Source organism: Triturus cristatus, chromosome 12, assembly GCF_964204655.1.
Source record: "Triturus cristatus chromosome 12, aTriCri1.1, whole genome shotgun sequence".
Classification (NCBI taxonomy): Eukaryota; Metazoa; Chordata; class Amphibia; order Caudata; family Salamandridae; genus Triturus; species Triturus cristatus.
In genome coordinates this window covers 121,487,703-121,513,451 of record NC_140595.1, presented here as the reverse complement: position 1 = coordinate 121,513,451, position 25,749 = coordinate 121,487,703, and the positions used below count along the sequence as shown (strand labels likewise).

General features: G+C 46.6%; 1 protein-coding gene across 2 annotated transcripts in view; it reads right to left on the bottom strand.

Moving 5' to 3' along the window:
• The window catches only part of AQP10 (aquaporin 10), a 106,488-nt gene that overhangs the window by 52,360 nt on the left and 28,379 nt on the right, over positions 1–25,749 (bottom strand). Inside the window, exons 2-3 of one of the 2 annotated variants that reach the window (XM_085637816.1) lie at positions 14,326–14,713; positions 13,947–14,072 (exon numbers count right to left, since the gene is read on the bottom strand). The exons of the other annotated variant lie outside the window; for it this stretch is intronic. The gene's annotated coding sequence lies outside the window, so the exon portion shown is untranslated. The remainder of the gene's footprint in view (positions 1–13,946; positions 14,073–14,325; positions 14,714–25,749) is intronic. 2 annotated transcript variants of the gene reach the window in all.

The window sequence follows — 25,749 nt, the reverse complement described above, 5'->3', positions numbered from 1 at the left end:
AGGAAAACTGACGCATCTCTACAGATGTGTCAGTTTCTTGTAAATCTGCCCCAAAATATATTGAATAATGCTGGCACGAAATTATAGATCACTGGGTTGGGCACATGCTACAGCAAATGTGTCACCAGAAGGCTACACGACCCAACCCCAAAGAAACAGCTCAGAGGGATGTATGGTAGTTCAATAGATTTGTGCCTAACGTGCAGGTTATAAAAAATGCCACTTGAATGATAAGATTTCGGGGCTGTGGCATGTTCCACATAATTATGGATTTGCCACATAATCTATCATCTGCTGCACAATCTGCAGATTTCAGCAAAAACAAGTTGTTTCTAGCGCAAAAGGATCAGAGGTTCACTGGTCACTTTTCTGTTGTTTATTTCAGCATTTGGATGTAAATGTGGTACTAATGAGGTGAACCTTTTGCCCAGAATGGGGTAATATATGTATTATAGCCAAAATATCAAGGTAATACTAGCACAAAATGTGTCGCATAATTTGCCTTTTCGTGATGCACAATTTAGTCAACCCTGCCTCATAATTTGATCCTCCCCTGCCACATAATTCCAGTGGCCTGGGTATAAGTTACAATGCCTGTAATATTGTTTTGAAACCAGAACGAAGGGCCCAGAAGTCTGTGTCTATTAACATGCTCGTCCTCTGATCCACTTTCCACAAATTTAAAAAGCATTGGCAAAGCCAACAGGTTGAAGATCTACTGGCTCTGTCAATGGCTTTCTTTGTATTCTGTGCAGCATTCTTGCTGATGCTGTGTACAGCATGAAGGAAAGACTGAAAAATTAAAAGGCCACGTCCTGCTGCGTCATTTGTTGGTAGGCGCCTGTGTGCTGATGCACGCAGGCACGTGGCTACAAAATTACATAGTCATGTTACAGCGTTGTGTTATTTAAATTATGTTATAGGGCTCTGGAGAAGCTGTGGGATTGAAGCTACTTGGAGGGCAGGTGCAAACAGGGCCGGACTGGCCGTAAGGGCATCGGGCGTTTTCCCAGGAGGCTGGGGGCCGTTTTTTCAGCGATGCTGCAATATCAGCCCCCAGTAACAAAAGGAGCAGTGCTGGAGGCCGGTATTGTTGAGCAGCAGCGCTTCACGCTTGCAGCCCTAAACCCCCTTCCCTCGATGGGGGTCGGTCTGACAGAATTGCCAGGGCTGCTTTGGGTTCCCAGTACGGCCATGGGTGGAAAGAAGCATACAGGCGACAGATAGCAGGATGGACAAGAGCAACATGGACGAGACAGGGAAGCACATGGGCTCGAGAGAGCAACAAGAGGGAAGGCATGGTGGGGACAGAAGCACACGGAGGTGCGAAAGTAACATGGGGGACAGCGGGTTGGGACATAGAAGCACGAACAAAGGCGATGCACGGCGAGAAAGAGCAACATGAATGCAAGAATAGTATTATGGAGGAGAATGGGACAGCAGCACAAAGGCAAGCAAGTGCAACATGAGTGCACAAACTAAAGCAACTTGAGGCAAGCAGGGCTGCAGCACATGGGCGGGAAAGAGCAACATGAGTGCGGTGGGATAAGAAGCACAAAGGTGATAGAGAATGACGCTGAGGGGAGAAGAGTCCACAGGGGAGACCACTGGAAAGCAAATACTGTCTCCTGGAATGCTTGATCACAACAAAGTCTCCAAAAAAAGCTGTGGTAGAATAAAATACTTCAGCCCTGCTCGAGGGGAAACAGAAGAGGGAGAAGGAAAGCCCACACATGCTAACGAATGACAAGCGAGCAAGTGAGAGTGACTATGAAGCCAACCAATGGTAAATAATGGGCTCTAGGTCTATCTAAGCCATGCACTGTCGTATGCAAGACCTAATAAGGCCTTCCATCATGCAGCAGGATGGATTTGTAAGAACCTAAAAGAGGTTAAACAGATGCACACTTTCCACATGTATGTCTGAATGCCAGGGTCATTCTGCTAAAGAGAACAACTGGGAAGAATTAAGAGATACAATGTCAATTTTACCATGTTCCCTATTTTCCCCGATTAAAATGACATTTCAGGAAGTCCCCTAGCACTAAATAAAGATGAGAAGGCTTCTATTATGAGAGCAGAGACGGTGACAAGCATATGGTTTTAAATGTGGAAGATCATCTGCAGCAAGCCATTGCAGAGCCACCAGACCTCAACGCGTGTTGATGAAGCACTGGTCCTCCCCTGTTCTATGGTGCTTTGGCGGAGAGGGCGGCTGGTCTTACCCAGTGCTTCAAGGTTCAAGGGCCTCGGCCAGGAGTCCTGCAGAGCCCGGGGACAAGCCTACACAAATATTGCAGCTCCTGAACCTAATCACCGATCTGAGACTACATGTGTTAGGTATGGCTCTGGTAGACAGCCTCCATTATTTATCTCAGTCTCTACATCTGATAACTCACTGCCATGATGTAGCAACAGTTAATAACAAAACCTGTTGCCTGCTGTTGCTATGTCGGGAAGGCCTTCAGGCTGACAGGGCTCCGTGAGAGGCTGTCAGCGCAGCACTGCTTGGCTGCTTTGAGGGAAAGCAGAAAGGACAGTTGCAGGAGGGGGAAGGAAAGATGGGAACGCGGTGGGGACTGCGTAAGGATGGCAGGTGTGGTTTTATTTTGCACATTTAAGTTAGGGAGGGAAGGCCATGTTATGTATGGCTGCCCCATTACTCCTCTGTCCCGGAGTGGAGTTGGAAAGATGGGCAGATGATTATAGGGGCCACGAATAACTAAAAATTACAGATATGCAAAAAGTAGGGAGACGTTTTTCACCTCAGAGTCCTGAATGAAATCAGACAGTTCGAGGTTCACTCTGGTTGTCTATTTGATGGCAATCAGAACCCCTCGGTGAAAAATAACCCCCTAATTCATTTTAACCGACCTATAATTATATATGTAGGATATGGCTTCCACTGCAACCCTTTATAGTGAACGGCTGAATCAAACAAAATTGCCCAGGTCTCCGGAGACCCAAGTGCGATGGTGGAGTGGCGGTTGGAGGTCTCACTTGGCTTTTTACGCCTCTCCTTGGTCTCCAAGATGGGAGAACGTGGGCTTCGCTGTCTCTGCACCAACCGCCTTCTCCCAGTGACCGCAGGTGTTTATGGAGGAGAGAAAACCACGCATTGACAAGCTGCTCGCTGTCAGTGTGGTGCCAGCTCAAAGTGAGAGCAGAGGACAAAGATCCAGGCAGCTCAGGGGTGGGAATGCATAGGGAGATGGCTGTGGGGCAGGAGTGGCCAGATAATTATTTTTCCAGGTGGGCGGGGGAAGAGAAGAGTTTTGCAGAGGGTAGTGGGGATAGGTTGCTGGAGGCCATGTATTGATTTGGTCCAGTTTGGATGGTGAGGGTGTGTCGGAGATGGCATATGCAGAGGGTGTTGTGAATGGGTGGCAGGAGGATAGGTTTTTTTTTATATTTGGAGATGTTTGGGGCAGGGTATTTGGCAGGAGGCCAGCTATTTATTTTTTAATTTGGGGGAGAGTATATGTGAAGTGGTGGGAGTGAAGGGCGGTTGGCCAGGCTTTTTAATCAAACTTTTTTGTAAATATAATATATGATTCCCTCATTACACCTTACATGTCTGAAGTCAGGCTAGTTGATTTTGGGCGGCCATATACAACATAAAATGATAGATGTCTAAACTTTGAATAACGTAAAGTTTCACATTGAGCTTCACTCTTATTGTCTATTTGATGTCATTCAGAAACCCTTGGTGAATTTGGTAATTTACAACTACCCATCTGTAATTCGGTATATTAAGCTGCATTCAGAGTATACAGGCCCCCTAGAAATACATAACTACATATCTGTGAATTTGTACATTAACAAATGAGCCTTTTTCATAATCTGCAAGCAGAGAGCAGGTACATATTTTTGCAAAACAGTCCCCAAGTTAGATAGCACACCATCCTGGGAATGAATTACACATTGACATTCATGGTGAGAACTAATCCCTCTCACTGAACACAGACCCGCATAACATTCTACAGCCATGTGGTGGAACTTGACAATCAACACAGGCACCCACCTTTGTGGTTCACTCTATAGAAACCCATGTAAATGAATACACACATCCACTGGAACAAACAGCACACTGCAGACAACAGTCACAAGGACAGACATCTCACGAACAGTGGGAATGCAAATACACCACTACTTCGAATCAAACAGGTAAGGTGAACAAGAGTAAATAGAGCAGACAGGTGTTGCTTCACTTGGGATAATCTAAAATCAGCCACAATAGCCCTAAAAAGTAGAGGAGACAGAGAATGCTGGCCTGTATTTGGGGACACTGGATGTATGCGATTCTGTAGAGCCTGCGATTTACGTGTAATCATGAATTTGCCACCTGATCCATGTTCTGCTGCATAATTTGCAGATTTTACCAAACAGAAATGTGTTTTGTGGCCCAACCAGATAAAAAAGTTACTAAACAAAGAGCGCCACACATTGTTCAGTGCAGTGGCAAATTATTCGCAAAGTTTAACATATCACCTATGAGTTGCTGATTGCTGTACTCGGGTGTTAGACTAGTGCTAAGGAGCTGCAACTTTGCCCAGATAGTATTTACAAATGACAAAATAATGATATAATGCTGATGCAGGTTGCATGGTGTTATGCTGCACAATTTGCCTTGTTCTTCCAGCATGATTTTGTAATCCCATCCACATAATTTTGTCCCCACTGCCGCATAATTCAAGTGGCCCTGGCTATATTAAGTAGCGAGATATAGGTTTTTATAAATTGCTTTTATACAGCATGTATTACTCCCGGAGAAGCGTTGAAATATGTTACTGGCTTTTCCCCAGCCCTACTGGCCTATGGGAGGCATAACCTGACCTTGGTGCAATCAACAGTTTTCCTTATGGGCTAGCTCAACCTTGTTCTGCTCTCTTGTATCTCAGGAGTACCTCTGCCATGTCATAAAAACGCAGAGGAACTTTGTAACAACAGTCCAGTCTGGCTCACAAGGACCAAACCATCAAGATAAGGGGACAGGTAGGAATGCAAATTGTCCTTACCGGAGAGATATGGCCAGGTTTAATTCTTGCAAAAACTAAAACCATGCCCTTGTGTTGCCACTCAAACAGAAAATGAAATGAGCATGTAGCTGGGTCTGTTGGCCTAGTGGACTAATGTTCCCACTGTAGGGGCGTGCGTTTGCCCTCATGGTCACAGGTTCAAATCCCAGCAGGTCATTTCATCCTTCTGAGGTCGATAAAATGAGCACTATTGAGTTGGGCAACAAAAGACATCTTTTATTCAGCGCCGAGATACCCTTGGGTGAACATGCGCTTCACAAATATGTGTTATTTTATGTTATGTCCATGCATGCAAGCGATCAGAGTGACATTCATGGAAGACTAACTGAATATCTATTATAGATATCAGAACCAAGAAGACACCGAGATGGAGTCCTTAGAATAAACGATGGCATGTTAAGTTTCACTAGCACTTATAAAGGAAATTGGCCCTTCTGCAATGCCTTCAAGTTAGCAAAGCCTTCTTTGGAAACCAGGCTGTTCACTTTAGAGGAGCCCGGGTTAGTTTTTTATCTCAAACAGTAAATATGCATATTTTTTATGCAGCACTTTGACTCAATGGAAGAGTGCCATGTCCTTCAAAGCAGGGTGCCTTCTAATCAGGGTCACGGGAATTACGCGGCAGTGGAGGACCAAACTTTCTTGTATGTTTGAGTAAAATATGCGGCAAGGAAAGACTAATTATGCCATTATTTTGTCATGTTTACACTTGTTAACACTTTCTGGCTATTTGTTGCACCTTAATTAGTACTTGATTAATACCCAAATATAGTAATAAGCAATGGAAAGGTTTGAGCTATAAACAAAAGTCGTTTTTGTTAAAATCGGCAGATCATTGAACAGATGATGGATTATGTGGCAAATGCGGCAAATCTATAACTAAGCTAAACATGTTGCAGAAGCAGAATCGCCTATTTCCAGTGGCCCTGCTTTTAAAGAAGGAAAATAATACTTTAGGCCTTATAGATTTGTTGGAGAGGGGCACTTCCAAAAAAAAGTTGTGCATATCTCGTCAGTAATTTATACAGTGGCAATGTATTCTGAATTCTGCAGATTCGACATCAAGCATTTTTTGAGGAATGTCCTGCATCCGCCCAACTCTAAATCATGCCCTTTTTTGGGGAAAAACTTTTGAAAACAGGAAACTAGAAGCTTCATGTAGGAAGCCGAGGTCCCAATCCAGTTGGCGTGTTTTACACATATTTTATAATAATGACTTTACAAAAGCATCTTTTACAATAACATAATTTTGCCATACAGTCTTAGAGCAATTTTATCATTGCTCTAAATTTGTTCTAAAGACTAACTTTAGCTTAAAAATATGCACAAAATATGCATTTGTAATTTGACAACATATTTTAAACAAGCATTGGCATAGCCAATAGGTCTCGTGTTTAGGTCCTCATAAGTGTTTAGCCACAGATTTGTTGTAGAGCAGTGTGGCTGCTGTGCAGCATGTTATAAAGTTGCAATAAAAAAGTGTTATAAGTATTTTTGTTACAGTAGATATAACACAGAAGACATTATGTACGACTAAATGACCCTATTAAAAAAAGATTGAACATAAAAAATGTCATTTTTTCTTCTTCTTTCCAATGCTGCCAACGTCTTCCTGCCGTTTCTAATGCCTGTTTTAACTAATTTTTGTTATGTGGGGGGCGGGGGAAATATAAACATTGGGAGGGTGGAGGTTGGGAAATAGTACCTAAATTACAACACGAGCAGCAGATGGACACTAGGAGAGAATCAACAGATGCCAGATTCCGAGGGCAGGCTGAGGTGGTGCGGAGTGATGCTGAAGTAGTGGTGTGCTGGTGCAGAGGTGATGCTGAATGATACTGAGGTAGTGTTGAGTGGTGGTGTGTTGGTGCGGAGATGATGCCAAGTGATAATGTGGTGGTGCTCAGGTAGTGTTGAGTGGTGCCCAGTGATGCTGAGTTGGTGCTGCGTTAGTGAAAAGTTGATGCACTGGTGCAGAGGTGATGCTGAATGATACTGAGGTAGTGTTGAGTGGTGCCCAGTGATGCTGAGTTGGTGCTGCGTTAGTGAAAAGTTGATGCACTGGTGCAGAGGTGATGCTGCAGACATGGCGTTGCGCTAATGCTGATTTGGTGGTGCACTGATGAGGAGGTGGTGCTGTGCTGATGTTGAATGAATTAAGTAGCATTTATAAAGTGCATGGCTACCCATAGGCATCCCAGCGCTGTTGAGATGGTGCTGTGCTTATATTGGGAGGGACTGGACCAGCACAGACAATGTTGGTGGTAGGATAGCATCGTAGGATGAATAAATTACTAACCTGTAGCCATGGGAAATCAGTTTTAGATTATGTGTGCCTTACATTAGAAATATATGAAATTCCACAATCTAAAATAAAAGATGACCAAATCCCACACTTTGATTTTCAATGCACTTTCAACCCAGCAATTCAGATACTTGTTACTTTCGCTTGGTTCTAATTAGATGTGTGACCTCTTTTAAGATGCGTCACAGAAAGAATCCTTCCTCACCTCCCCTGGCCCCCCAGTGCCATTTCTTGTGTCTTAAAATTAGAGACTGAAAATACATTTTACTCAGCCTTCGAAATTACTAAACAAAAACTCAAATGTATACCATCCCGGGCTAAATTGGCTAGTACAAAATTAGCACAGAGTGTGTTATTACATCCAAAGGCATGTGTCCAACATTTTGATTCAGTCAAAAGGCAAACTGTTCATGGGGCAGTCAGAGCCTATATAAACATCTCTGCTCTAAAACCACGGGAAGAAAATGGCTTGCATTCTTTAAAAAAAAAACAAAGCAGTTTCTTGAGACAAAAACAAAAAAAAGGAAAGCACAAAAATAGCTTTTCCTGTAACCGTCTTTAAGTGGCAGCACAAACCAACATAGAGGAGAAATAAGCAGCAAAGTTCATGGAAAAAAGTTTGAAATGCACGTCCCAAAGCTGTGAGAACATGTAATAGATGAAGAAAAGAAAGTGCAGTAAGAATATCACTTGCAGTTGTGTCAGAGTGCGCAACCCAAGTTTAGAACACCCAATTAAAGAAGATGTAAGGTTATAGAGGGAAAGAAACATATTATTTTTAAGCATACCAATGCAATTTGACCACCATTTGTCAGAAAATAAATGAATATAAATCTTGATCCCAACATGCGCCAATAACCAGTCTGAATGCTAAGGCCACTGCCCTGTTGTAACCCTTAACTGTGGCAGGTTTTTACAACACGCTTGTTTCAGTGTGTCTGGGCTGTTGATTACTTCCTCTTAAAGTGACACACCATAAATGATTCAGTGCACGCCGCACTATAAACCCAGCGCTTTGTTAGTGAGAAACTCCGTGTGCGGCGAGAAACATCTGGGTTTCAGAAGTTACGCTGAATACAGTTGTTCCATTGAGTGTTTCCTCTCATATTTACATTTTTGCGCCTGGCTGCATCTCAGCGCAGTTCACTTGACGAATGATGCTTCACTCCGGATGGTTCTGACAAGCAAATGACGTGGAATGTGTCGAACAGAGGCACGGGATATATAAGACAAGCGAGGCCACAGTGTGCCTTACTTACAGATAATAATAGTGAGGTCTGCCCGTTTTTTTAACAGTGCCCAGGCGCCGAGGAAGTACACATCGAAACATTAAGTTATCATGTTGTTGCTCGCCCCTTACAAAATGTTACTGTATCCAGAACGGAAAGTGGTGCACGATGTTTTGCTGCTCTCCACGCGCGCAGCAAGTGGAGCTCTCAGTCAGAGGCATGCTGCCTGGGAGGCTCGGTGCAGGAATTTGACACTCGCAGCACCCCGAGACCGCGCTTTAGGAGTCACCGCTTCAGACCAACGCTGTCTCGCCCAGGTGTCGGCATGAGACGTGCTGACTGAGGTACTAGCACGAGCTGGAATTTAAAATGGAGGAGAGGTACTGAGCAATCACAATCCAGCAAGCGACCACGCGGCCTGAAAGTGACGCGGCTGCGTAAGTAAAAGAAAACAAGCACGCCAGTGGTGCGTGTGTGCGTGAGGATGTGGCAATGAAATAGAATTTGGAGTGACAATGGAATAGGCATTACCTAACTATAACAAGACAAGCCCGGCTTCGAAAGTGGTGCGTGCGTGAGCGCCCGCTGCAGCGAAAGTGATAGCAGTGCGTTTGCAAATATGTTTCCAATGAACGCGAGACACGGCGGGTGAGGGGTGGAGGAGCGTTGAGAGAGCAAGCGAGAGGAAAGCCAGTTGGTGCCTGATCGGGCGCTGAAAGCTGGCGACTGTGCGCGTATCTGCAAGCGCTAAGCTAGCAAAAACATATGGTAGCACTTTTAAAAGCCCACTTACTAAATGTATCGCATAGCAGCGCATGCGCTGGCTCAGGCGAGACCTAAAAAGGAAAACATTTTGGGACTATGCCTCGCCAAAATATTAATAAGCAAGCTGGTAGACCCTATAAAGTCTACAATCTTACACTATTATAATCCTGTACTTGCCTACAATAGCTTTAGCGACCTGTTCCTACGCCAACCTTACTACCATATACCCTTCACACTCACTCCTTTCTTATCTCACTCCTTTTCACTTGTTTTTATCTTCTCTTAAACCTTTTCTAGGAGTGGAATTTGTATTTTGCAAAACATACTGTGTAACAGCTTTTATGGACAAATCGCTTCCTGGCTCCTGCAACCTTTGATAGATACCTGCTTCCTGGCGCTTTCCTTCACTAAAATATACTTGATGCACAATGTAGAATGTTTGTCCTGATATAGTCAAGCTCCTTCCCACTCTTACCTGCTACTGTGATAGCTCTTTTGGTTTGAACTTTCCTGTAAAATTCATAAAGATTATTTGTAATTAAGAAAATGCTGAAACTGCTGGTTATCACTCTGGGGCCGATTCCGATACCTGCCGCAAAACGAACAGACCAGCACGGACTCGGACCGAATACCGACCGACACGGACCAGTGCCGTATGAACCGTGCAGTACGATGCAACGCGAGTGAATTACAACCGACACGTACGGAGTACAAGCCGTACGACCGAGCCGTAGGGAAAATAGTGATCCGGCCGGAAAACCGACGCGAATTTCACCGACCGGCACGAACCCGGAATGAACCCGATCGACCCATACCCGCGATGTCCGATCCGCACGACCGACACACACAGAAAACTGGGCACACAAGCAATAGAGACCTTCGCGACCGACGTGTATCAAACACAGAAGATAGGCAGCGCGAATGAGGCAGAGAAGGCCGCACGAGACAACAGCAGCGTCCGTTTCCATCACATGAACGTCTCCTACATGCCTACAAAACCCAAAGGAAAAAAGACAAAAAAAGGACCAAACAAGCAATGACAAAGCCAATAAATACCAAATAAAAAAACATGGGACAAAGACACACCCACAACTCCAACTATATAAAGGACTACAATCACTACCATCATCCCTTGCAAACAGGAGACACAGCCAGCAGCAAACACCATTACACAGCAACCACAGGCACACTCACAACCCACACACTATCAGCACCTCATCCAAAAGCACACACACATACAGCCAGCAAAACCAACACCAACCCACCCTCACTTGCACCCTCACACACACATCCCTCACCACCACCACCCATCACCATGCCCCCAAAGAAGAATCCAAAGTTCACAGATAGTGAGTTAGAAGTGCTGGTAGACGGGATCGTCAGGGTAGAGCCACATTTGTTTGGTACATTGGTCCAAAGGACCCCCATGTCACAGAAAACCAAGATTTGGGCGAGGATTGTTGACAAGGTGAACGCTCAAGCACCAGCAAGGCGCACAAAGGACGATATCCAGAACAGGTGGCATGACGCGCGCAGGAGGGTCAAGAAACTCATCGGAAAAGATCATGCCCTGAGCCAGTGCACCGGCGGTGGCCCTCCTGCCAAACCAGTCTACTTCAGGACCTGGGAGGAGAAGGTGTGGGACATCCTACCACCAGAGAGCGTCCATGGGCTAACAGACATACCAGGGCCTGGTGAGTACACAAACAACATACCCAAGATTGTGTGGCAAGGGGACAGTGAAACCATGCACCGCAAGCAAAGCTACAGTAACCAATAGATAATCATCCCAAGATGTGTATGCTAGTCAGACAAACACAATACCTGCCATCTCATAGTGACTTGGAACTGTGTCATGACATGCACCAACCTACAAACAAATAGAGCAAGCCAGTGGCACAAAGCTAAATAGACACTGCCAGACAGTTTGCCACCATAAACACACTACCTCACAGTGCAGCTGACTGACAGGAAGGAATTGTGGGGATGCAGGCGAAGTGAGTGTATGCAAAAGGATGATGGGGCCTGTAGTCACAGAGAATGCTCCCCTCCTGATTGGCCCATCAAGACCTCACTGAAACATGCCCACATCACAGGGAGTGGGAAATGACTGACAAGATGGCTGACACTGGGTCCTGCTGTGAGGAGCACAAGGCCCTGCTAGGGGTTGTGTGCAAATCAGAAGCAGGACACCACTGACTGACATCCTGAAAGACAACTTGCACGCCCTGCAATGGAAGCACATTTCATGATGGGAAGGAGGACTGACAGCCCTGACCATACTTACCAGCATGTGGAGACACCCCCCCCTCAACATAAACCCCACACAACTCACCGGGTAGAATGCATTGACACACACCTCATTGAAATATCAGCAAAAGATACCCCATACTGGGTGATGCTGTGTTAAGCACAGGGGCTCTCTTTGGACTTGTAGCCAAACAAACACCAGGATTTCACAGTCAGCCATCTTGCCATTGCTGTCACACCCCCTCACAGGGAAGCAAGAGGAAGGAAATATGTGCATGCTGGGAAGGGGGGTGTAGCCCAGAGTATGATGGGAGTTGCAGTCACAGACAATCTACACCCCCCCACATGGCCCAGCAAGCTCACACTGAACCATACTTGCCTCACAGGGAGTGGGAAGAGGCTGTCAAGATGTCTGACACTGGGCTCTGTTGTGGGGAGCACAAGGCCATGCTGGAAAATGGCCAACCACAAACACCAGGACTGCACAGTCAGACATCTTGCCATTGCTGTCACACCCCCTCATAGGGAAGCAGAGTCAAGAGGAAGGATGTATGTGCATGCTGGGAAGGGGGGTGTAGCCAAGAGTATGATGGGAGTCACAGTCACAGACAATCTACACCCACCCACATGGCCCAGCAAGCTCACACTGAACCATACTCGCCTCACAGGGAGTGGGAAGGGACTGGCAAGATGTCTGACACTGGGCTCTGTTGTGGGGAGCACAAGGTCATGCAGGGAAATGGCCAACAACAATATCAAACTCTGTCCATGACAAGCTGGGAAAAAGCAGTGTACAGGCAGGCATCTGTTCGAAAAGTAGAAAATGTCATGTTTGTGAACCATCAATGCATGTAGAAACATAACTCACATTGTGTGTCTCTTCCAATCACAGGTGGTGCTGGGCACCCAGCACCAAATGATGAGGATTCCCCGGCCCAGACTCTGGCGGACACTGAGCTCTCTGGTCTGACTCTCTCTCTGTCCTCTTCGGATGACGACGACCAACCTGGCCCCTCCGGTGTGAGCCATCATGCAGCACCACCATCTGCACCGCCTGTACCCACGCCTCCAGCATCTGGACACCGACAGGGCAGCCCCCGCCAACACGGACAGACCAAGGCCAATGAGCACCCACAGCACAGGGACACAGGACCCCCAGGAAGCTACAGCAAACACCACCAGCAACACCACCCAAGGGGTCCCAGTGTCACCTGTGCGTCCCGCTGCTGGTCCTGCCAGTGTGGATAGGGGTGCTGGGAGGGGTGGGAGGCAGAGGGCGCGTCTTGCAGAGGGGTCTGGACTGCATGATGACCCCCACCTGGCACGCATCGTAGATGCGTACCAGGATAGCACCGGAGGATTTGGCCAGGTAGTGGGGATCCCTAAGGACATGCAACACGAGCATGTCGCCCACCATGCCCGCATGGAGGCCAAGTGGGATGCCCTTACTGCGGTGCATCGGGACATACTCCAATGCCTCCGCCAGATCAACACCAACCTGTCCACACCTCCCAGTGTGGTCACAACATCTGTCGCAACACCATCTGCCAGTGCCACAGGGAGGGAGGAGGACTCTGGCGGAGAGTCCACTGCACCGCAGAGGCCTGCACCAGAGGATCCCCCCCCCCCCGGAAGAAGAGGGGTCGTCCGAAGAAGGACATGTGAGAGGCAGATGTCTCAGCACATCCTCCAGGGATTCTAAACCTGTTCTGGACAATGTTCTTTGTGCGCAACCCGTTCACCTTGTCCAATCGCACACAACTCGCCCACATGACATGGGGGGTTCATGTTGGGCCAATGTAGCAGATGACTGTGGACTTTACTCTGGACATTTCATCTACCAGCACTTCCAACTCTAATGTGAACTTTGGATTCCAAAAACAATGTACAGCACCCGCCATCCTGTGCACTTCCCTCACACATGTTTGAAAATAAACTCACCAGTACACAATACTTGCCTCTGTTGTGATTCCAACTTGTCATGTTCAGGGAGATGTCGATCTGCTACACAACACAGTGCATGCCAAATACTGCAACAATGTGACCAACGTAAGGTGAGTCATGGTGATGTGACACATGTGAGGGAGACACACCACTATGGCACCACAATACTCACCATGGCCATGTTACTCATCCCACACAATGATGTTGACCTGAAACACATTGGCATGCACAGACACAACACCAACCCCAGTCAGTGGTATCAAGTTCACAGGTGAGGTAAGCAGATGTCACTCAGATGTGGGAAGACAGACAACGCACATAACAAAGCGTAGCACAGGTTCATTACACATCAGCAACACGTTTATTCCACAATAGTTGCACGGTAATACTACGTAACAGTGGACACACGCTCACAAAGTGTTGGAGAATTGAAGTCCAGGGATGTGTGGTACAGCAGTTGATGGGAATTGACAACTTCGACACTGGTGTTGGCTTCTGGGTGTTGGGGGTCAGTGTTGACCAAACAACAGGCAAAGTACCCTGAGAAGGACAGACACAAGACACAGTCAAAAGCACAGCAGAACAGGAGAGAAATGCAATACACATGCACAAAACATGTCGCAAGAAACCTACACAAAAACAAGTTAGCAGTACTACCCTATTGTGGAGTACACACCACCTGAATGGACACATCACTGCACGCAGTCAAGTGGCACACTCAGACGGCAACAGAGCTGCCACAACACATTCCAGACTACCTCCATACATTCACATAACAACACTTGAAACTCACATTCAGCTGAAGAAGTTGTTGATGAGCTGTGAGCGGACGTCACCCTCATCCTCATCATCACTGGCATCTTGGCCCAGCCCGGGATCCTCCACAGGTGCCGGCGGTTGGTCATCGTCATCGTCATCCTGGATGAGAGGCACCTCCTTCCGCACTGCCATGTTGTGTAGCATGCAGCATACAAGGATTATTTTGCACACCTTTGCAGGCTCATACGGGAGAACCCCTCCGGTCTTGTCCAGGCAGCGAAAGATGCTTTTAAGTAGGCCAAATGTCCGCTCAATCACCCTTCTGCTCCGACCATGTGCCTCATTGTAGCGCAGCTCGGCTGGTGTCACAGGGTTCCTGAAGGGTGTCAGCAACCACGGCATGTTGGGGTATCCGGAGTCACCTACACACACAAAAATGAACAAGTAGCTGAGTTTTGTAGGAGTGCGGAATACAACATTGACAAACACACACAATGAGAAACAGTCAGTACACACTGACAAGCCAGGCATGCTGAGCTGGCATCTGTGACATCAGCGTTGCAATGCGACTACTCCTCATAATGTAGGCATTGTGCGCTGAACCAAGGAACCGTGCACACACATGTGTGATTGACATGTCAGCAAGACATACCACCAGAGCATTGATGGAGTGGTAGTGCTTCCTGTTCCGGTGTGCCTGCTCCTGTGTCTGTGGTGGTATCAGGGCTACACGTGTCCCATCAATAGATTCAATGACGTTCGGCATCCTCCCCAGTGTATAAAAGGCATCCTTTATCTCAGGGAGTTCAGCTGGGCTAGGGAACTTGATGTAAACGTCTAGGAAATGCAACATACCCCTAAGACATCGCGTAGCACCCGACTAAACATCGTTTGCGACATACCACCAGCAGTAGCCACAGTGTACTGGAGGGTACCGGTAGAAAAGAAGTGCAGGGCTGCCATCACCTTCACCTCTGGGGTCAGTGCTGTAGGGTATGTCTGGCCAGGTAGCAGATGTGGCGCCAACTGCTCCGCCAGCTCCTCAATCAGTGGCCTGGTGAAGCGATACGGTCTGATGCAGTCGCGTTCCTGCATGGTTGCAAGGTCTGGGAACGGTTGATGGACAGCTGGTGCCCTGCAGTACAGAGATGCACGAAGGAAGATTGTCCGTTCATCCACCCATGTGGCCATGACCAGGCTCAATCGCACATGTTAGATCATGACATTACACAATGTACTGTGGTGTGTGCTGTTGTGCATGGACACATATGTCACCTACATGACCACCACCTCACATATCAATTCCACATGTCCACATGAGTCCCATGTAGTGCAATGGCCAATCATCTGGCTGTGTCACCCAACCTATGTACTGCTGCAACGTTCCAAACACACACCACAGTGACTAGTGAGGCCTGATGTCTCCCAGGCAACACAGATCTTTGCCATGCAGAAACCCAGGGTCCCTGTATTGCCACATCGACACTGGCATGGACATAGCGTATCACGTACACACCACAAGGCAAGCGTAAGTCCCACAGGTAGTGGCCACTTTTGTTACTGCTGGCCCTACATGTACGTCTCTTAGACACACACACACCATCAAGGTTGATGCATATACCACATGGATGTGGAGACTGGCACCCATTGGGCACATTTGATCAGACACATCTGAGACACAACATGCACACAGACTGTGGATGCACATCAGTATTGTGGCTACAGGTCTCACTGTGACGTACATGCCATCATTCCCTGGAATCAGGGTGTATGTGACATGCCCCAAACATATCCAACATGAAACTGTGTCCGTGACTCATGCCCATTACTGTACAATTGCACATCGCAGTGGCAATGAGCACAACACACAAATGATTCTGCCCCCATGTACACGTGCACAGCCTGGGAGTGGCTGCACAAAAATGCCACCCAACAAACCATATGTGCCCCCCCAAACACCCAGGGAATGCAGCCTTACATGCCATGGGACACTGTGTGGCCAATGCTGTAGTGTGGGAGGTGTGCACAGGTGTCCCTGGCCAGTAAATGTGTGTTGCATCCGTAGAATAGTCACACCAATGAGGTCCGACACTGGTGACAATGCGTACGCATTGCACGGTTCATGACCGAGCCGTGCGTACGCTTTGTCATTGAATGCAATGAGGTCCGACGCGGGTGACAATGCGTACGCCTTACACGGTTCAGGACCGAGCCGTGCATACGCTTTGTCATTGAATGCAATGAGGTCCGACGCGGTTGACTATCATGCATACGAGTCGGGCAGGCATGGTCCGAGACAGGCGTACGCCTTGGCCATTGAATCGTATGGAGACGGGTGATGTGTATTTCCAAAATACGCGTTGTACAGTCAGTTGAACGAGCCGGGCGCACCCATTGGCTCCGGACTGTCATGGAGACGGATGCGGATTCAAAACTTGTATGAGTTGTGCACTGGAAATTCAGTTGGATGCCTACAACAATGTTGCAATTTCAAGTGTTTCATGAAGGTGAAGATTTGAACGATGCGGAAGGCGTGAACGAGTCTTACATTTAAATGGGTTGGCCAGATTCATAGAATGCAACCGTGTTGGACCTATCACTTTAGACACATGGCACAGATTCTGCCTCTGCAGCACAAATATAAGGCTGGCTGGCCCCCAGGGAGCTCACTTGCCTGCACTACATGCTACTGGACCACATCCCTGCTACCACTGCTTCTGTCTCTGCATCCTCTGGCTCCTGCTATGGCACGTACTCTGGAGAGGGCCCCAGCCTTCACTGAGGAGAACCAGGCCCTGCTGGACAGGCTCTTTCCACAGTACAGCAAGCTATATGGGAAACCAGGGGAGCAGGTGTGTGTGCAGTCCACTGCCTAATTATGCATGTTGTTTGACTAGCAGGACTAGCAGTGTGTTCAGCAGTGACAAGCATTCTCACTGACTACTTTCATGACCCAAAGTGTGTAGGTACATGTAATGAACAGGTGTCCTGCTGCTAAAGTGCATTAGTGCAAGCTTAAACTATCCAGGCATTGTTAACATGTCAGACATGCAGGTGATTTTTCCTTCCCCATGGTTGCACTACCTGTGTAACTCATTTCCCTTTGTAATGATGACATGTATATACAAAAGTGTGCTGCACAAATCTGGGGCATGTGTGTTAATGTACTTTTCACTTTGTCATCCTCACAGGTTGATGCCCACCAGAAGCAGGAGATATGGCTGACCATCGCCTGGGCTGTTCGTTCAGTGGGGCTCTACAAGCGCCGGATCCGCAACTGCCAGAAGAGGTGGCAGGACCTTTGGGGCTGGACCCGGAGGATAGCTAGAGTCCAGGTGAAGCTGTCACCTCCGTGCAGGAGGGGCGGACACCGGACCCTGACCCCCCATATGCTCCGGATACTGGCAGTGGTCTTCCCAGACCTGAATAGGCAGCTGAAGGCCAGACAGCAGCAGGAAGGGGGTAAGTCCATGCCTAATCTGTGTACTATGTCTGACATGCCAATTGCAGTCTTTTGGCCTGGTCACACTTCCACATTACGTAGGTCTTGTAGTCCAATACTCAGGTCCCTCAATTGTGTGATGCTCCCTCTTCATCTATTCCACAGGTGTGGCCCCAACAGTCTGTTGCTTGTGTCACTAGGGCACTGTGTCCCTGCAGTCAGCTATGCTTCATCTACAGGACGGCATCTGTTCCCGTGACTCTGGGGTGTGTTTCATGGATGGGTCAATTGTTTACCCAATGCTTGAGATCTGACATGTGATCTGTGTATGCCCTTGAGATGTGTTCCAATTGCTGGTCTGACTCGCCACATGTGGCTGGGGTATTCCAAACAAACCCATGCAGCAGGGGACTCCAATTTTGGGTCCTCAGGGGTATGTATATCAAGTATGTCACACTTGCTTAGCCACCTGACTACTGTCCAGGGCCAAACACTGTTTCATGTAGACCTGGCCAGTCATGGCTCCTCAAGGGCATTTAGAAAGACTCTGTAATCCCACTCCTGTGTATCAAATAACAGGTTGTGCTTAGTGACATGTGCCCTCAGGTGTCTACCTCTGTGTCATTAGGGTGTCATTAGGGTGTGGCTTGTTATTACGTACAACTGGGGTGTCCATGATTCAGAGGGTCAGCATCACATCTGAGATGTGACTGTGAGAGACAAGACCTGTGTGACATATAGGTGTGTGATCATCTGACAGCGCACAATGGTGTATGCAACTGTGGCCTTCATGCAGCTGGGTTACATGCATGAACGGGTAAAAGGCGCCTTCAAGGGATTTATTCGAAATACTCTATTCTATTGCTTTTGATATATATTTTTAACTGCAAGAATTATTGATAAACTCGCCAGAGAGATATTATTCAAATGTATTTCCCGCTTCGTTGCTTCACCCAAGGACGCTGTCTTTTGCCTGCAGCTTGTCGCCCCAGGAGGGGCCCTTATCACCGCCAGTGAGGAGCGAGTAGAGAGGGGAAAGGAAAGGAAAGCCTTACGGGACTCAGTCACCCACCACCCCCTGCGGCGCAACACCTGTGCTTCCCCGCCCATCTACTGCATATAACAGCTCGCGGAACCCGCTGCCGCGGGTCCCGCTTCGTTGCTTCACCCAAGGACGCTGTCTTTTGCCTGCAGCTTGTCGCCCCAGGAGGGGCCCTTATCACCGCCAGTGAGGAGCGAGTAGAGAGGGGAAAGGAAAGGAAAGCCTTACGGGACTCAGTCACCCACCAGCCCTTGCGGCGCAACACCTGTGCATCCCCTCCCATCTACTGCATATAACAGCTCGCGGAACCCGCTGCCGCGTGTCCCGCTTCGTTGCTTCACCCAAGGACGCTGTCTTTTGCCTGCAGCTTGTCGCCCCAGGAGGGGCCCTTATCACTGCCAGTGAGGAGCGAGTAGAGAGGGGAAAGGAAAGGAAAGCCTTACGGGACTCAGTCACCCACCAGCCCCTGCGGCGCAACACCTGTGCTTCCCCGCCCACTCATCTTATTAAAGTCTCACTGATAACCGCTACGCGGTACGCGCGCCGGACGAAGCCCGGACAAAGGGCGGACAGTCTGAGACAGTCCGGGACAGGAGGGGGAAGGAGGGGGCCGCATACTGGTCTATTGTAAGTTAATCTTTCGCTTAGTTAGCTGTTGGACCCGATCAGACAGTACTGTTTTTAGGATCGGTCAATAAGGTGCTTGGCAGTACTATGTGATTTATTAATTGGGATAGGCAGCTACACTCAGAGTAAGTCAATATTTTCCCGCTTTCTGCGGAATCAGTTTGCTGTGAGGATTTGTTATAGGCCAGGCCCAGTCACAATGTTTAAAACTAAACCTGCTGCTGTGTCCACCACTCTGGATAATTATTTGGTCAAGATGGTTGACAAAATCAACCATGAACGTAGGAAGTCTCTAGGACGCTCAGGGCCACAATGCACGAGCCCCCCCCCCCGCTCAACCAACTGGTCCTTCAGTCTAGTACCAACCAAGACGTTATTATTTCTCCAGATCCTATAGATTGTTCGATACTGGGTGTTCCAAAGGATATCACAAGCGTGGCTAGTGATACCCCTGGCCCTTCTAATGATGCGGATTCTGGCCAAGCTGTCTCACCTACTCCTTGCTTGACGGCCCCAAGGCCACAAAGATTATTACGTTCATGCAGGAACTATAGTAAAATTACACAGCCTAAACGAGGAGGGAACCGCCCCACTAAGAGAGCTGACCCCATAATATCCAATATTCAACGAGATCAATCAGCATCATTGGATGGTACTAAGATCACTTTAGATAATGAGCAACTTGACTTCATGATTAACGCCATAGATGTCAAGCTTGATTTATTGGTTAAACCCCTTTTGACTAAACTCGCTATACTTACAGATGAAGTAGGCAGATTGGGAGGTTTATTGGACTCACTTATTAAGGCTGGTACTGAAGCAAAAACTAATGTTAATGAACAAGGACCGGCAGAGGTAATCCCTATTACTACTAACTCAATTCCTTTAACGGCAGGTAGCAGAAATTCTAATTTTTGTACTGGGAATGTTTGTGAAGTCCCATCCGCTGTCCCCAATACTCCCCCTCAGCGGCCGGGTCCCATTAATCCACCCTTTGATCTAGTAATAGGAAAGCAGTTGGGCCCCAATGTAAACGCTAACAGTCTTAGTAGCCCTCAACCGGATTTGCCACCGACATGTTCACCTTTCGTGGCAGTTTTGACAAACGTTCCCCCAGTTAGAGAGTCCGGTAGTAATTATGGCTTTGGCGAATCTCACTCGTCATTAAAGAATAAGACTGTGGACTGGCTTCATCGACGGTGTGGCTTCCCTGTAGCCCTATCAAGGGATATCTTAAGCACTAGAAGAACCAATTGGGTTGGCAAATCCCGTAAGACTTGTGATGGAGACTGTATTGTCATTAATTTCCGGAACCCACAACTTACCTCCACTGTTTTGATTAAAGCCGCATCTCTCCCTACAAGTGACCAAGGTATCTCTCTACGCCCTCTTGGTTATTTTTATAGAGATCATGTTACTCAATCTGATGCCGAGTGTCACCGGTGGAGGCAAAGCGACCGGAACTTCTGTGCCGGCCCCACTATCCCTATGTTCAATAGATTCGAGCCCCTGAGCGGGCTTGATTGTAACGACTGACTGGTTCCCCTTTTAGCTGATACTGGATTCGAGGACGCTTCCCTGGGGAAGGGGAGGCGTAGTCTGGTCCCTGGGGTTCCTGATCCTGTCGACCCTATTAGTATTATAGGTATTTGTGGTAGTCCTATTGATTCCCCAGTGGATTGTGAGTCCGAAAGTCAGGTCTCCGATGATAGGGATTGGTCAGTACTAAATAAGCTCACCCCTCCAGCCAACTGTGGCCCGTGCTCAATTGCCTGCTGGAATGTTGCGGGACTCTTACATAAGGACGCTTGTTTAGGTTGGTTTGATTTTATCAATCTTTTTAACATTATATGTTTTCAGGAAACCTGGAGTGTGGACCCCATCAATTATAATGGTTTTGTTTCTTACCATTTGCTGGCCGTGGCTTCCAACTCGGGAAGAGCCAAGGGGGGACTCTTGACATTGATCTCAGTGGAAGTACCACTTATTGTAAAGAAATATGTTTTGATTGGGGCCCATTCCCAGATCCTATGGCTTTGTCAGGAGCCGGATAGAAATATCCTTTTAATCAATTTTTATAATAATGTATTTGATAATACTAGGCAACAGGTAGTGTTCGCCTTAGAGTCTGCTCTGGCAAACATTGTCACTGGAAATGATATTGTCTTTGATTTTATCTGGCTAGGGGATTTTAATACTTCTGTTTGTCCATTTTCTGCAAATAGGGTCTGTGGTTTTGTAAACTGTAGGGGGGAGGGCGTCCCTCATTTTCCCCATAATCCCTATGGTGAATCATTAAATAAAATTCTGATGACCTATGACATGGAGATGTTGGGTAATAAGAAAGGCGCTATTGGCGAAATCGTCCCTACTTTTACGGGCCGAAATGCTAACACTGTTATTGACTTCATTTGTATTTCTTCTAGCCTCAACCCATGGTGTACAGTCCCCCTGGTAGTTGATAATCTAATTAGTGATCACAACTGCCTGACTATGGAGGCCGTCCTCTGGAAGGCAAAATACGGCCCTAAACCTAATATAGTAGCTAATATCCAACCACATCGACCCAATGGAACCAGAATCAGGTGGAAGGGGAATAAGGCGGATATCCTGTCCAACTCCATTATTACCAATTGTGTTAACGAAATTGTTTTTATTATAGAGAGCAGAGATTTAACTGATGCAATCATGCACAAGTTTATTAAAATTAATCTTAGTATTGAAGCTAAACTTACCAAGCCTCTTAAGGGTAAGTCATGCCGGCAAAGGGGGTGGTTTGATCATGCTAGCACCATCGCCCTCAAGGGCCTAAAAGAGGCTCTGGCAGCCAAACCAAGGGACAAAATCCTGATCAGGGAGCTTAGAGCCACCTACCAGGCTGCAGTTACCAACAGAAAGGTTGAACTACGACAAGAGGCATGGGACAAGCTTGATCAGGCTGCTGAAACATCAGATTCCTCTCTATTTTGGGCGACAGTCAATTGTCCCTTCTTAAAGAACGAGGAGATACCTGTATTGACGGCAAACGTTAGCGCGGAGAGTTGGGTCTCTCACTTTTTCCTGATTTTTGATTCAGCTACACCTTTGGAGGCAGGGGGAGGTATTTGGCCAATCATTTCCTTAGATATATCCTTATCTGAAGTTCAGGATTGTATCTCTACTAGTAAAGGAGGGAAGGCCCAGGGACCTGATGGGGTGCCCATAGACGTCTACAAAAAAGAACCTGAAATATGGGGCCCGCTATTAACCAAAGTATTTAATGCAGCTGTCTGTTATGGTGTCCCGCATACCTGGGAGGAATCTATTATTATTCCTATTTATAAGAAGGGGGAGAGAAGGGATGCTAAGAATTACCGTCCGATCTCCCTCCTAGATTCCTCCGTGAAAATTATGAGCCGGGTGCTTCTTGTCAGATTAGAAGAATGGGCCGAATCGAACAACATTCTGGCAAATTCCCAATACGGTTTTAGGAAGGGACGAGGGACAGTAGAACAGTGCCTCAACCTAGAACTACTCATAGGGAAATATACGAAGGCCAAGAAAGGCTCCCTTTTTCTCTGCTTTGCAGATCTAAGCAGTGCCTTCGATATGGTAAACCACAAGATCCTATGGGAGAAATTACTTGAAATGGGGGCACCGGAGGGCATTGTTTATTTTCTGGCTAGGTTATATGCTAACCTTAGCTAAAGTGTTCGATACGGCCCTGGAGGGGAGCGCACCCCAAAGTTTCTCATTAGGCGTGGTATCAGACAGGGGTGTGTGCTCGCCCCCTACTTTTTACACTTTTTATTAATGAGGTTGACTCTGTTTTAAAGACTGTTGTGGCAGACGCACCAAAAATTCTTGATTTTCATGCTCCAGTTTTACTTTATGCGGACGATGCCGTTCTTCTTTCTAGGACCCCCATCGGCCTACAACGCCTTATGGACAGGTTTTCTCTGTTCATTAAGGAAAGGAAGCTGATGATTAACAAATCAAAAACCTTCGTTATGGAATGTGGGAAGAGCCGCAAAAAACCGCATTCTTACTTTATCGAAGGGCATAAGGTCCAAACGGTTGACACTTTTAACTACCTAGGTATAACCTTTTCCAAGACAGGTAGTTGGTCCAGTGAAATCACCCATGTTAGGGCTAGAATGGCGAAATGTGCCCACGGGGTGTTTACGTTCGCTTCCAAAATTGGGGATAAGCGGCTTAGAGATATGTTGAAAATCTACCAGATGAGGTGTCTTTCAATTGCCCTTTATGGAGCAGGTGTTTGGGGGCACGTTTCGACTGGGAGTCTACAGGTGGAGGAAAATCTCTTCCTAAAAAGATTATTATGTTTACCCATTTCAGCTTCCACGGATTTGGTGCACAGGGAGTTCGGAATCCAACATCTCTCAGATTCTGCTGCCCTTAGACCACTTCTGTTGTGGCGTGCAATTTGGATAAAGGAAGAGACCTCCTTAAACAGAGATATTATTAAGGATTGTTTTACGACTGATAACCATCTAAAGATTCCATGGGTTAATTTTGTCACGAGTAGTTTTATGGAGATTTATGGTCTTAACCTATCTGAGGATAGTCATGCCGCCTCTAGTTTGACCAAAAGCGAGATGAAATCTGTTTTTATGACCCAAAAGTCTGAGCGACGTGAGAGGGCCAGTAGTAACCTTACTACTTGTATGCTCTACGGAAGTTGTTGCGATTCAATAGGTTATCAACCGTATTTGAGCTTTGTAACTAGACCTTCCCATCGGTTCGTTCTGACCAGATTACGTTTTGGGATCGTTCACCATTTAGTGGCGTTCCCAAGTATCAAAAAGCACCCGATTGGCCCTTGCCCTTGTGATTATACTACTGTACAAAGCACTTTGCACCTTCTATTGTTCTGCTCACTCTATGGCAACTTTCGTATAGCCTTTTTAAAACCAGTTATTAAGAAATATGGAGTTAGGACAGTTAAAGACACCATGAAATTGTTATTTAACCCCTCACCCGATGTCTGCTTTTTTACTGCTACATTTCTTCTCCAAGCCATTAAGGCAAGGCCTAGTATTATTTTTTAATTGTCATTCAACTGTATTTTAATTGCTTGTTTGACCATGTTGCATAAAGGAATGTTTTTTTAGGGTCTATCTTTTTTGTTTGAATTTAAATGATGTTTTTTAAAATGTAATGTATGTGCTTTTATGGACTTTGTGTTAAGCTCCGAATAAAGCCTTATGAACTGAACTGAACTGAACTAAGAAATATTTTTGTTCCTTGTGAGGACATAAGAACCAATGAACCAATCACAAAACAATAAATATTCAAAACACGGGTATATATAGAAAAAGGTTTTATCTTTTTAAATTTATCAAGGGTACTACACAGTTATACAAACAATGTAATAAGAGGAAAATAAATACAATTGTATAATCCTTCAATGTCACTATTGTAAACACTTCTTCTCATTGTACATTATTTTCCAGAAGAGAGTGTGAATGTCGATATTTCAGTCTCTATGCATTAGTCCATGAGTCCATCTTCAGGACTATCATAAATTTAACAGTTGACCCCTGAATGGTATTTCCAAAGATTCAAGAATTATAGAATACAATTGATACGTATATGTCAAATCGTTCGTCGTTCTGTAGCTTTTGTTTAAGGTGAATAATCATCAAAAGATACAGGTAAGTGAACTCTGGTGCTTTTTGGACTGTGTAATTAAATTTCCAGTCCCCAGCAACTTCTCAATTGAAGAAGTTTATTCTGTTAAGTTTTGGAACTTAACAGAATAAACTTCTTCAATATATATAAATATATATTTATAGAAACACCTAGGACATGCTGGACAAACCGCATGTACCTATCACCATGACGATTGGCGTGAAATTCATTAAAAGGCGACTATGCATATAATGAATCCACGTGGAATGTATTTACACCGCTAGTGAAGCTCTGACGTGTCTGACGCCCTACCGTGCCTAATCCCGGCGCCCCCGCCGGTGGGTACTCTCCAAGTAGACACCCTTGTCATTTATTTATACAAACATGGGTAGCTATTGACGGGCACATTTAATACACACGCACACCAAGACATTCAAAGGGGATTTGACAAAAATTCAACCAAAACTATGCAAGAAACCCCCCTCACGGTTAATAAAACACACATCCACCGCCGGATGTGCAATACTTTTTATTTTACTCTCTGGAAAGGAGACAAACCTCACTAGAGAGTCACAGCGCGCTCCTGGCTGAGCCCAATGCTGTGTTTAACCCACCAGTGCCCGCCGAGTGCCACACACCTCTGTGTTGTATTCCACCAGCTAGTGCATATGCTATGACACTCTCTAGCCCATGTGCACTGTAACACCACCCCG